The 14,573-nt window shown below is 47.4% G+C and overlaps 1 long non-coding RNA gene across 1 annotated transcript in view; it reads left to right on the forward strand.

Annotated features, from left to right (window-relative positions):
• The window catches only part of LOC136610987 (uncharacterized), an 82,776-nt gene extending 69,190 nt beyond the window's left edge, over positions 1 to 13,586 (forward strand). The window contains exons 5-6 of the long non-coding RNA XR_010790210.1: positions 5,519 to 5,579; positions 12,493 to 13,586. This is a non-coding gene — a long non-coding RNA (uncharacterized lncRNA). The remainder of the gene's footprint in view (positions 1 to 5,518; positions 5,580 to 12,492) is intronic.
• The last annotated feature ends 987 nt before the right edge of the window (positions 13,587 to 14,573 follow it).

Genomic DNA, 14,573 nt, shown 5'->3' on the forward strand with positions numbered 1-14,573 from the left:
CACTATTCTAGATCCCCAAGCGTCATGGCTGGGAACTTCCCCTTGTTGACATCCTAAAAAGATATCTGAAAACCCCTCTGACGAACATGGAGTTCTATCTCACTTTGGAAGTGCCAGTACTAGAATGCCCAAAAACCTGCCAACTTGATGGTGCCTGTTTCACCCTCGAATGCGCATACAGAGGGTTAATTTTTCATTTATTAATCCCAGTCCTAGTTACGCTGTAATTAACCTAAGAGATGTATAATTGCACAGTGCATTGAACAACTGCATGAACTCAAATTACTGGTTCGCTAGTTCTCGTCCTACGGACTGGGTATATTAAGGTCACTGCTGCGTAAGCTGAAAACATTCCGAGTCTTCATGGTGATCGAGAAGAATAGTTTCCCCTTCCAGATAAACTTTTTATCTCTGTATTTCAGATCTGATTTTGTTCCAATTTTCAACAAAAAATATATAGGAAATACCAACTGAATAGACTTGTGTCAATAACCTGTATGGGTACATGGTGGTAGACTAGTGTCAATGACCCGCATGGGTGCATGGTGGTAGACTTGTGTCAATAACCTGTATGGGTGCATGGTGGTAGACTTGTGTCACTGAGCCGTATGAGTGCATGGTGGTAGACTTGTGTCAATAACCTGTATGGGTGCATGGTGGTAGACTTGTGTCACTGAGCCATATGGGTGCATGGTGGTAGACTTGTGTCACTGAGCCGTATGGGTGCATTGTGGTAGACTTGTGTCAATGACCCGTATGGGTGCATGGTGGTAGACTTGTGTCACTGAGCCGTATGAGTGCATGGTGGTAGACTTGTGTCAATGACCCGTATGGGTGCATGGTGGTAGACTTGTGTCAATGAGCCGTGTGGGTGCATGGTGGTAGACTTGTGTCAATGAGCCGTATGGGTGCATGATGGTAGACTTGTGTCAATGACCCATATGGGTGCATGGTGGTAGACTTGTGTCACTGAGCCGTATGGGTACATGGTGGTAGACTTGTGTCAATGACCCGTATGGGTGCATGGTGGTAGACTTGTGTCACTGAGCCGTATGGGTACATGGTGGTAGACTTGTGTCAATGACCTATATGGTTACATGGTGGTAGACTTGTGTCAATGACCTATATGGTTACATGGTGGTAGACTTGTGTCAATGACCCGTATGGGTGCATGGTGGTAGACTTGTGTCAATCAGCTGTATAGGTGCATGGTGGTAGACTTGTGTCAATAACCTGTATGTGTGCATGGTGGTAGACTTGTGTCACTGACCTGTATGGGTGCATGGTGGTACACTTGTGTCAATAACCTGTATGGGTGCATGGTGGTAGACTTGTGTCACTGAGCCGTATGGGTACATGGTGGTAGACTTGTGTCACTAAACCGTATGGGTGCATGGTGGTAGACTTGTGTCACTGACCCATATGAGTGCATGGTGGTAGACTTGTGTCAATGACCCGTATGGGTGCATGGTGGTAGACTTGTGTCAATGACCCGTATGGGTGCATGGTGGTAGACTTGTGTCACTGACCCATATGGGTGCATGGTGGTAGACTTGTGTCAATGAGCCGTATGGAAAGGTGATTAAAGACAATTTTGGTACAACTTCTTTAAAGGGGTTTTCGAAGTAGAAAAAAAATTACTGGGGCAGATAACAGTGAGAAATAACTTACCTTTTAAATGGTCCCTATGGTCTAGCGCCGCTGATCCAGTCACCGCCAGTCTTAAAAACCACTGGTGTGGTCATGTGCCATTCATCATTCATGTAGCCTTTAAGGGCATCTGTGCATGAACGGCGCGAACAATGAACAGCATGTGACCCATACAGCCACTTTTGGGACCAGACCGGCAGTATTTCCAGAGCGGAGGGGCCAGTTAAGAGATCAGTATTTTTTTTTTACACTGTTATTTGCCCCTGTAACTTTTTTAGCGATCCAAAGGACCAATGAAAATGAAGACTGAGTTTCTGATTGGTCGCCGATTATGACATAGCCCAGTAGTGCAGCTCCGGTTATCCTCCGCTGGGCTCCAGACCAACAAGGTGCCCCTAGTATTTGTGGTGTTGCCTCGTTCTTCTCTAGGATCTCCATCTTCCTTCTTTGTACCGGGTTTTATGTTCCTCCAATGTAATTGTATACAGACATTGTGGCGGTCACGTATTTACAAGCGCAGGATATCCTTCATATTTCACTGTATTTTATGTCTGTGGTGGACAGCTGTGGCCCGATGCCAGCGCTTACAGTACCGTTGCCAGATCTAATGAATATCAGTCAACATGTGGCCGCACTTACGACAGGCCGGGCTATAAAAGTTATGACATGGGCCCCTATGTTGCCCAGATTTAATCAGGCTACTACAAGGGGAACGATATGAGGTTTTACATCAAACATTAGAAGAACCATTCTGCGGTACATCCTTTACTTTGTTCTCCTGTAGCAGTTTCGGGGAAAGTTGGGTGCCAACCCCTGTGGGAGCTGTAATGGCGAATGTATTGGCTTTCCCAGACTTCTGAATTTACTATCTGCCTAGTTGGACAGAATATAACATGAGCTCCAGTAAAGGGGATATCCAGCTTAGACCACCTATTTTTATATACCTTATGGTGGGATTCTGAGTTTTGGAATACTTGTCAACTTTTATAAACTGCCTTCATGGAGGACGTAAAGAGCGAGCAGAGTAATAAGACCCCCATTGTAGCCTCACAGTAATAAGCCCCCCATTGTAGCCTCACAGTAATAAGCCCCCCATTGTAGCCTCACAGTAATAAGCCCCCCATTGTAGCCTCACAGTAATGAGCCCCCCATTGTAGCCTCACAGTAATAAGCCCTCCTTTGTGGCTCCTGTATTGATAAGCTCCCTTTTATGGCCCCCACAGTAATAAGACCCCCTTTGCGGTCCTGCCAGTCTCAGCTCACCTATTAGCAGTCGTCCACATAACATCTGAGCATGTGAACACTACAGCCAATCCTTAGCCTTAGCGTTTGTACCTCCGAGGCCAATGACTGGTGGCAATAGTCGTATGCTTAGAGGGCACATGATGACGCAAGATTAATAAGCCCTCCTCTGTAACACCACAATAATCAGCCCCCTCTATGGCCTTCACAATAATAACCCCCCTTTATGCCCTCCACAATAATCAGCCCCCTTTATGCCCTCCACAATAATCAGCCCCCTCTATGCCCTCCACAATAATTAGCCCCCTCTATGCCCTCCACAATAATCAGCCCCCTCTATGCCCTCCACAATAATCAGCTCCCTCTATGCCCTCCACAATAATATGCCCCCTTTATGCCCTCCACAATAATCAGCCCCCTTTATGCCATCCACAATAATTAGCCCCCTTTATGCCCTACACAATAATCAGCCCCCTTTATGGCCTCCACAATAATCAGCCCCCTTTATGCCCTACACAATAATCTGCCCCCTTTATGCCCTCCACAATAATTAGCCCCCTTTATGCCCTCCGCAATAATCAGCCCCCTTTATGCCCTCCACAATAATCAGCCCCCTTTATGGCCTCCACAATAATCAGCCCCCTTGATGCCCTCCACAATAATTAGCCCCCTTTATGCCCTCCACAATAATCAGCCCCCTTTATGCCCTCCACAATAATTAGCCCCCTTTATGCCCTTCACAATAATTAACCCCCTTTATGCCCTCCACAATAATCAGCCCCCTTTATGCCCTCCACAATAATTAGCCCCCTTTATGCCCTCCACAATAATCAGCCCCCTTTATGCCCTCCACAATAATTAGCCCCCTTAATGCCCTCCACAATAATCAGCCCCCTTTACGCCCTACACAATAATCAGCCCCCTTTATGCCCTCCACAATAATCAGCCCCCTTTATACCCTCCACAATAATTAGCCCCCTTTATGCCCTCTACAATAATCAGCCCCCTTTATGCCCGCCACAATAATCAGCCCCCTCTATGCCCTCCACAATAATCAGCCCCCTTTATGCCCGCCACAATAATCAGCCCCCTCTATGCCCTCCACAACAATCAGCCCCCTTTATGCCCGCCACAATAATCAGCCCCCTCTATGCCCTCCACAATAATCAGCCCCCTTTATGCCTGCCACAATAATCAGCCCCCTCTATGCCCTCCACAATAATCAGCCCCCTTTATGCCCGCCACAATAATCAGCCCCCTCTATGCCCTCCACAATAATCAGCCCCCTCTATGCCCTCCACAATAATCAGCCCCCTCTATGCCCTCCATAATAATCAGCCCCCTTTATGCCCGCTACAATAAATAATCAGCCCCCTCTATGCCCTCCACAATAATATGCTCCCTTTATGCCCTCCACAATAATCAGCCCCCTTTATGCCCGCCACAATAATCAGCCCCCTCTATGCCCTCCACAATAATCAGCCCCCTCTATGCCCTCCACAATAATCAGCCCCCTTTATGCCCTCCATAATAATCAGCCCCCTTTATGCCCTCCATAATAATCAGCCCCCTTTATGCCCTCCACCATCATCAGCCCCCTCTATGCCCTCCACAATAATCAGCTCCCTCTATGCCCTCCACAATAATCAGCCCCCTTTATGCCCTCCACAATAATCAGCTCCCTCTATGCCCTCCACAATAATCAGCCCCCTCTATGCCCTCCACAATAATCAGCCCCCTTTATGCCCTCCATAATAATCAGCCCCCTCTATGCCCTCCACAATAATCAGCCCCCTTTGCTGGGAAGAAATCTTTTTTTTATATCATACCCGAATGTTAGAGAAAATAAAGACACACTATGCTCACCCCTTTAACTCGTCTTGCTGCTCGTAATCCCGATGGTCTCAGCTCACCTACCGTCAGTAGGCCACGCACCGTCTGAGTACTGGAGCACTACAGCCAATCCCTGGCCTCAACCTTTTTTTTATCTCTGAGGCTAGTGATTGGCTGCAGTGGTCACGTACTTAGAGGGTGCATAATGGTGCTTGCTGAAAGTGAGCAGAGTCTGGTGGGATGGTGACTTGTCGTGTCCTGCCCTGCATTACAACCCATTGAGATGAATGGACACTGTGTAATGCTTAATTTCTCCTGTGATGGCGCTGCAGGAAAATGGAACACTTACTGCTGCTGATCACTGGCGATCACTTTGTGATCAGCTTATTTTCAACGGGCCCTTCTAACAGGTAGGGATTGTCCAAAACTGATGCCTCCTTAAATTAAGTCAGAATTGCCACTCAGGGGTCTAAAAGAGCTTACTGCCAATCCTTGTAGGTGCCGTGGTACTGGTTGTTGTCACGCCGCTCCCAATGGAACAGATGGAACAGAATTTCTAATAACCCGACAGAAAAGGATGACTTTTTACTGGTGTTATTTTAAGAGGAAATGACTCAAATATGAAGCGAAATATATGCACACATTTATAAATAAAGTTTTATACGTTCACATTCGCTATATTTCGCTCCGCAGTGGATATAAAGAGGCTGAATGTGGATTTCGAAACCTTCAGGCTGTTATTCAGATAAGGAAAGCTTCATCTTTCATATAATATTTCACTGTTATCTTACAGATTGGAGACTGCGGGAATTTCCAGCTATCACAGCGCTGACCTATCACGCCATCATGAAACGGTACATGTGATTTCCTTCCTTCTTTTCGTACTAGTTTCTGGTTAACTATACATTGTAATCTTAAAGTGACATCATTACATAAAAAAGACCAAAGTGACTCCTTAAAGGGGTATTCCTGGAGGTTGCTGAACCAGGGCTGCTTGGTGGGGGTCTGACCGCTGATCAGCTAGTTATCCCATATACTGTGAATCGGGGTTGATTAATGTTGCTGTAAGCAGCTTTCATTGAATATTAGATATAGCAGAGGTGCAATGATGTGTATAACCGGCATATTTTGGGACTTTTTCTATCCCTTTGCCCGAGTCCTGCTGTGATATTTGACCTATTGGCAGTGGCTTCTTGCTGCTCAAACAGTTTGAACCAATCAGATGTCTCCCCACGGCTCCTCTCTCCTCCCTCTCACAGCGTGCAGTGTCCCAAACACATAAAAACTGCAGCTGCATCCCCCTCCTCCCCTCATTTACTATATTACACTAGATGGATTCGTTGCTCACCGTTTGTGAACATTAACAGACACCCTGCAGGCAGGAAAAGGGGAACTACAGGCTGCTGGAAGAAGAGGAAACTGCAGCTGCATCCCCCTCCTCCTTGTCTTTTATCGGTTATATTGCACTATTTAGATTGTTAGATAACTAAGGAGGTTGCTGAATGTTTACACAGCCGCTGCTCCACTCAGACCCCTCTGCACCATGATCCTGCAGTAAGGAGCCGTGGACTCGGGGCCCCTATAGTCATGTATGGGGCCGGTAGAATCACAATTGTCTAGTGTTCTGGATGTGAATACAAAGAACGGAGCCGGTAATGATTAAGCAGAAGCTCACGGATAGATTATTTCGGAGGGATTAATGCTTTATACGAAGATAATCATTAATCCTTCATCTGCGGTACCTTCAGCTCTCTGTTTATAGCGCCATTATTGGGACTTCCTCATTTTCTCAGTCTGGAAATGATTGAAGGAAATGTAATTAGATATTGATAATGACACTCGAAAATCATTTTCTGCTTCTTCCTGGGATTTAGCCTTTAAAGGGAAACTCCACTCATCTCATAATGGGACATTGGCGACTCTGACCTCATCCTATAGGACCGCAGTGTATTATAGATTGTCATACGGCCCACCAAAAATGCTCAGTTTTGCCCACAGTAGTCAATCAGATGCCGACCAATGAGAGGGCGGGGCCCGACACGTGTATCAGAAATCCATGTTATAGAGGAAACAGCTGCTGACTGCTACAATGTAGAAACCATGCTGTAACTTTGTAATAAAGGGCTTGTGTCAAGAAGACAACCCATGTGTATATGCCCTATTGGGACGTATGGGCATCATGGAGTGGGGTTCCCCACCTGAGACCCACCCCTCTGTGACTTGGAATTAAAGGCCACTATGCAAGGGCGGCTCTCATTCGGGCACACTTTGAACTGCCCTTCTACAGATACTATATGATAGCAAGGCCAGCTCCAGGTTGACATGGGTCCTTGGGTCACAGTGGGTCCCCTTAGTGATTTATAGGCTTCATTGTGCTCCCTGGGTCATTTATAGGTCCCATTGTGCCCCCCCCCCCCCCCCCCCGAGTCATTTATAGGCTCTGCTGTACTCCCTGAGTCATTTATAGGCTCTGCTGTACTCCCTGGGTCATTTTTGGCCAGCTGTGCCCCCAGAGTCATTAATAGGTCCCACTATGCCCCCTGAGTCATTTACAGGCCCTATTGTGCCCCCTGAGTCATTGTGCCCCATTTATAGGCTCTACTTTATCTCCTGAGTCCTTTACAGGCCCTACTGTTCTCCCTGAGTCATTTATAGGCCTACTATACTCCCTAAGTTATTTATAGGCCTCAATGTGCCCCTTCAGTCATTTATATGCTCCACTGTACCCCTTGAGTTATTTACAGGCCCTACTGTGCTTCCTAAATCATTTATAGGCCGCACTGTGCCCCCTGAGTCATTAGTAGTTCCCACTGTTTCCCCTGATTCACTTATAGGCCCCACTGTACCCCTTTATTCATTTATAGGCCCTACTGTGAGTCCTTGAGGTTGCTCCTGAGGGCCGTCTTATGGGGCCTCAAAGCAACTTGCCACCACCTCTAACCAGTCCTACTCTTCGGTCCCGATGCAAATTCTGCATCAAGGTTCCCTGTTGTGTGCAGTTTATAATGCTGCTGTTCTCTTATGTGGCATAGGGGCCCTTGGGTTCCCACATGGGCATGACTGCATTGTTTGTGCCCACCATAGTTATGCCTCTAGAAGGTGGCACATACAGAGAAGGGGGGAAGGGGTCATTGCACAGAAATTCCCTGGGAAGTCAATAATATATCATAATCAGTCTGAGAGGCTAAAACTTCAAGTTCGTGTGAAAATGAAATCCTCAGAATTCTGCATTGTGCTATTCCTCTATTACTCCTCCTGGAAATTTCTGAATACATTTACAACTGGATGTTACCAGTCGGGGTGTGTCCCCACGCAGTCACTATACAATTGAAGCAGGTGGATGGTATGTGATGGCTTGGCAGTGACAGATGGAGGCCTTGCTCGTGTTATTCTTGATCGGCTAGTCCCAATCAGTCTGAGATGCCCGCTCTGGCTATGGAGTCCAGAGGAGAAAAGAACACTTACCACCAGTTCCAGCGTCATCCTCTGGTTTTCACCTACACAGCGTCAACCTCTGCAAAACTGCTGCCACAGCGTCAGGCAATGGTGAGGTGGCAAACTCCATCTCCTCCCACACGCTTGGGGTCCCCGGTAATCTACCCACGACTTCTGGTGCCACTTCTTCATATTTGGCCCTCAGTTCGTCAGGGCCCTCTCGGTGTCCAGTTAGTAAGCCCCTTGGCCGATTTCCCACATGGCAACTCAAATCGCTCTCCTGCACCCTGACTTGAGCCACTTTAAAGTCTGCAGTGCTGCTTTGTGGCTCTCTCCCCTGTGCTGCGTCACAGCTTTCCTGTGGCGCAGCTACCTCCTGTTTATAGGCCGCCTGCTGTGCCTCCAGAAAGCTCCCGAATTTGTGGGAGGGGACGGGGCTTATCGCATCACCGCGCACCCCTCTTATATAATCAATGCTGACTCTATAGGAATACAACTCTTTGAAAAAAGGTTAATGGTAATATCCAGTTGTCCAAGTATTCATACATTTCCAGTAAGAATAACAGAGGAACAAAACAATGCAGAAAAAATATGGAGAATCCCAGCATTTACTTCCAGTGATTTCTGCTCTCGGTATGCCGGCCGCACCGCAGAGGAATCTACAGAACCACAGAACGGACGCAGGATTAGTCAGAGGAGAGGCCATTAATGTCGTCTGATCCTCCGATTGGTTCCATCCTGGCATTTTCCTAATGAGGCTTTGCAGGTAGCGGAGGAGGAGGAGGGGGCAGCGGCGGTGGCCGGGGGGAACAATGACCTTGTGGTTGGGTGGTCAGTCCCACGGGGAAGGACTTGTTCTTCTGCAGCTCTTCAATCCATCAACCTCTCTAATAGTGTTACCAATTGATCTGGAATGCAGATTTGTGTGGTGAACCACATGCAGGCGCCCGTCCTGACAGCGGAGGGCAGAGGAGAACGGCGAGGGGGGAGCAGCCACAGACTACTTACCACTTCTGGTAATCCCAAATATACGGCACCGCTCGGACCCATTGATTTGCGTAACGGACGCGGACGCAGGTATCCTCGCCCGCCGATGTATGGCACAGAATTTACATGGGCGCTTGTGTTAACCCTTGTCCCGCCACGTATTCATTATACCCTGGCAGTAGGTGACACGGGCCCAAAAGTGGATCCATCTGACAGGTGATATTTTTGCACTACTCAGTGATACAATTTTTGGAATGTCTCCTTTTTGTTTCCTTTCGTCGGCTATTATAGCCCAGCGCACCGAGGAGCGACGTGTTGTGCGTTGGTCGGAGCACAGCGTTGTCTTTGACTGCACTTTCCTTGATTTGTGCAGCGCCTGTTCATCAGAACGATTCCTGACATCCTCCTCCGACCCCTTTCAGTGATGAGTTGTTTCCATCCACAGGGTCCCCTTTCGCTGAATGTTTTCCTTGATCGCCCCATTCTCGATATAGATGTTGCACGCGGCCGGCAGTGACATCCCGGCTAGTCCAGCACCGATGACCTCGTTGGAAGTCACTCCGATCGCTGGATTTTCCCATCTAAGCTCTATCTGCTCTACAGGAGACTGCTTCTCCTCTCTGCACTGACTTCTTTAGGCCCATCCCGTACAAGTATATGGACAGCACAAGAAGTCCCGGACCGGCTACACCAGGACTAAGAAGCAGTATGATCTGGAGCTTGTACGCTCTGTGCTGTAGGGGGCAGTGCGGCTCGGGGTTGGTTACCCCCCAGCTGCTCCGGGACCCCCAGCATATTAATAAGTACAGTATGAGGTGTTGAAACCTCCCAAAATACAAGTAGTCCTGTGCTATAGACAGAACCTGCAGCCGGGGGGCCCAGGCGGCTCGCCGGCAGTTTGGCAGCCAGTTTGAGGTCAAGTCTTGAGTTATCCTAGAAATCAGGGTTTATTCCAGCCGGGATAATGGGGTGCAGATGCCTCGCCCCTTCCTTTATAGCACTCCATTCCCATTTCATGAAGTGAACACTTGCCTGTTTAATAGGGGGGCACATAATGCAGGATCCCTTCGCTACAGTTCATCTGTGAATATGGGAGGTTTTACAGCGCCCCCATCTGGAAACGATGAAGACAACTTCCTAATCACTAAGGCTTGTATACTCAGGGGATTGTCTATTATCAGGGGTTCCACAGATCACTTTGTAATCCATTCACTGCCTGATCCAGAAATCTTCATTGTGCTGTTCCTCTGTTACTCCTCCTGGAAGTGTAGTAATAAACTGACAACTACTAGTGTTGTACTTAAAGAGCACCGTCAGCTCTCCTGACAAGTAAAAACTTCTACCCCTCACGAGAAAACAATTCTGGGGTACTTTTCTTAGGATTCTGCATTGTTTCATTACTCTTTAAGTCCTCCTGGAAATGTATGTCTAAATTGACAACTTGGTCTTACCATTCCCTTTGTCAATAGTGTGCATCCCTAGAGAGTTTGACACTACAAGCACTGATCTTCATCTTTTGTTAGAACTCTGCATTGTGCTGTTCCTCTGTTACTCCTCCTGGAAGTCTATGGATAAACTGGCAATGGGGTATTACTATTTTCCTTGTCAATGGGCCGTGGGCTACATGGTGACATTGGTCATGCATCAGCAAGTTGCATAAAGGCTGCGTGAGTTTTCTGCGACTTGCTGTTGCAGAATTGTTTTAGTGCTGCCATCTGGCTGTTAATAAAAAACAGCCAAATCGCAGTAAATTCGTAGTTGTATGCAAATGCCACTGATGTCTGTGGTGAGGGTGACACAGCGACAAGGGTCACATGCAACAGCACGTCGAATGTTTAGCTATGATGTTGCGTTGCGACCTGCCATCTAACCCCACCGTGACGGAACGGTTACAGAAAGCTCAACTCTGTGGATTTTAGTTGCAATTGGCAAGTCCCATGCAACTTTTAGAAAACTTGCTGTTGCACAACACGTGTCCCCATGAAACTCACATCCGATTGACAAGGAAAATGGTAATACCCTGTTATCAACTTATTCATACGCTTCCAGGAGGAGTAACAGAGGAACAGCACATTGCAGAGTTCTAACAAAAGATGGAGATCAGTGTTTGTAGTGTCAAACTGTCTAGAAACATGTGTCACCATGGAACCCTCGCCTAAGGAACATGTCCCATTGTCAAGGAAAGCGGTAATATCCACTTGTTAATTTATTCATACAGTTCCAGGAGGAGTAACAGAGGAACAGCACAATGCAGAGTTCTAACAAAAGATGGAGATCAGTGCTTGTAGTGTCAAACTCTGTGGGGATGCACACTATGGAGAAGGAGAATGGTAACACTAAGTTGTCAATTTAGGCATAGATTTCCAGGAGGGATTACAGAGGAAGAGAAATAATGCAGAATACTTACTTAGTGCTTCAGAATGGTTCTATCATGAAGCATTTACTTGTCAGAAGAGCTGCCGCCGCCCTTCAGGTGTGATGCTGCATCCCTACCTGTATATTATAGGCTCCCTCATCAGAAATGACGAGGCGATTATTTTATATCAATTTTCCTTTTCATTCTTCCCAAATTTCGGCCTGAGTCGTCGTTAGTCATTTCTGCACTGATGGGGTTAATAATCTTCCATTTTAAGGCTGGTGTCACTGGGACTATCCCAGTAGATGAGAAAACTATGATGGTGCGACATCTAGTGGTCAAACACTGGTACTGTGCAAAAACCAAGGCGGTGCGACACCTGGTGTTCAAAAGCGGCTACTGTACGCAAACTCTGGTGGTGCGACATCTAGTGGTCATATGATAGTATTGCAACCCCCATGCAAAATATCTCGATTTATGTACGGCTGTCTGTAGAGGAGCGCAAATCACAGGGAATGTAACTATGAGGCTGCGGAAAATCCCCATGGGTGAGAACAACCGGTCGCTGCTGTTGTGGATTTGTTGCGGCGGATTACGTGCGGAATTTCTGCGTGGAAAATCTGCGGTGGTAATCTGCTTTCCAAATTCGCAGCCTCTGTTGCAGATGTTGGTGTGAATTTTGGCCTGTCCGTTGGCACCAAGCATACAGCCCTTATGTGCTCCGGGCTCCTCGCAGCGGGTACATCGCCAGCAGGTAAATACCCCGGGGCATTGTCAGGCTTGGTTGTCAAGGTGCATCACCTGCTCCTGAAACGCCAACCTTGCTCGTCACCATCGGTCCCCTGGTTACCCTTCATCACTGTAATGCAGCGCGGAGTAAGGGAAGACGTCCGTCCTGAAGTGTGTGCCTGCAGATACTACAATGTGCGGATTACGCTGCTTTGTGTGTTACCACCGCTCTGATTTACGGGACTTTTTCTGTTTTTCAGGTTACCCCATGGGGGCGCTGTGTGGACGGATATTGTCGGGTCACCAGGTAAGGTTAGTAGTCACTGACTACTCTGAGCTCATTGGAAATAAATCAGTAGATTGCACTTTTTCTATTATATGGGGTTTTATTAGCTTCTTGCGTTCCTTAAAGGGACATGCACTTCCCATTCCCACGCAGCAGCCGGACCGCATTGCTAAGTGCCCAGACTCCTTGGGTTGGGGCTCTTCTGCAACAGTCAGGCCTTGTTCACACAGTGTGATTTCGGGCATTGACCAACATTTCGCTGCGGGCGGATGTGCATTTTATATCAGTTTTTGTCGCGTTTGTGAACTGAAATGTCAAATCTTGGCGCACATTGAATGCGGATTCTCCCAATGCGAATCTGCAGCAGGCGCGAGCTATGAAGCGGATCCGTGTGAACGAGGCCTTGCGTTGCGATTTTTTTTTCCCTAGCGTGTGGATGAGATTTCTTGAGATCTCATCCGCATCGTTCGTGCTGTAAAACTCTACGAATTTCCCGCAGGCGATTCCATGGCGCAAAATCCTTTAGAATGCAGCACAATCAAGTATAACTAAACTGTAACATGTCAGAGTGACATTTCAGAGGTTTTGATCAGTGGGTGCTGAGAGCCCACCCATCACTAATCCGAAGCCCTCAGCTGAGTGCGGCGCCCCTACGGCTGTTTCCAGCGCCGCTCTGAGAAAGTCTATGCAGTTCTCACAGCCCTTGCAATGACAGCCGAACGGGCGCCGCACCCAGCTGAGCACTTCTGCCTCTTTGTTTTAGTGATCAGCGGGCGTCTCCGCACCCGGATCAAAACTTCTACCGTGTCGCCGTCATATGCCAAAAGTTTTTTAAAGTTTAGATGTACTTTCCTATTGGAAAGTTGTACTACAAACGTTGCAGTGGAACCTCATTTAAATGGAATGTATGAAATTAGAAAAAGCTGCTTCCTTCCAAAAACAGTGCCTCTCCTATCCGCAGGTGGTGCGTGGTATTACAGCCCTATTCACTTCAATGAAAATGTTGCAATACCAGAGAGAACCCATGGATAAGAGTGGCGCTGTTTCTAAAATAACGTAGGTTGTGTGTGGTATACTGCAATACCCCACACCGACCACACACAAGAGTGGCGCTATTAGCTAGAAGAGCTGTGAGATTTCCAGTGATTTCAGTATTATTCTGATAAGCCCATAAACTCATAGTTTAGTATCTACCGGCCCTTTAAATATATAACGTTGGCTAGAACAGTAAAGGGCGTCTGTGACATACGTTCCCCTCTTGTAAATACATCTGTCTAATCTCTAATGAGTATATACGTCCCCGGGGCCACGATGTAACCTGTCACATGCTATAGGAGCCACGGAGAATCCTCCGGCGACTTTATCAATAAGTCCAAGCCGGCTGTCAAGGAAACTTGAAGAAGGCAGGCACTTATGCATCGGCCCCAGGCGGCTCTTCACTAGACAAGGTGTTATCATCCGTGTTCCTAACATGTTGTGTGTTCTAATGATTTTCCGTGACATTGTCTTTCTGCATAGAGTGCTGGCGGTGGCGGTCTTTCATCCGGAGCCCTCGCCCAGGCTAACTGTCCTTTGGGGTGAGGTAGTAGGTTGTTTAGTTTTGGGGTCAATCCCTGAGTGTCAGATAACTATACAATCTACTGTCTTTCCTGAAGTGGCTGTAATTTCTTCAATGGACCAAGAATTGCCTTCCCGAGGCGTGAAACGCGTCGCTGTTAGCTTTCCAATTACCTGCGTGCCCTGTTTATGTCTAATTGCTTCTCAGCGTAATTGTCGGCGGCGAGGTGAGAGAAAACGAAGCAAAGCGTGAAGTCTGGTTTTAATTGTCTGTTTTTCTCGTTACGAAAATAAAGCTAAATTTTGCGTTTCCATTAAAAACATATACAGTCTGTATGTCGGGCCTCACATATCAGATCTGGTTCAGGGTAAAAAGTGGCCTTTCTGGTGTGGTGTAAGAGGTGCGCTGTGTGCTTTGAGCCAATCACATGCCCCCTTGCAGCTTCCCTCTCCCAAACAAGAAAAAGAGAAACTGCAGTTGCATCCCCCTCCTCCCTG

This window comes from Eleutherodactylus coqui, chromosome 2 (genome assembly GCF_035609145.1).
Source record: "Eleutherodactylus coqui strain aEleCoq1 chromosome 2, aEleCoq1.hap1, whole genome shotgun sequence".
NCBI classification, from domain to species: domain Eukaryota; kingdom Metazoa; phylum Chordata; class Amphibia; order Anura; family Eleutherodactylidae; genus Eleutherodactylus; species Eleutherodactylus coqui.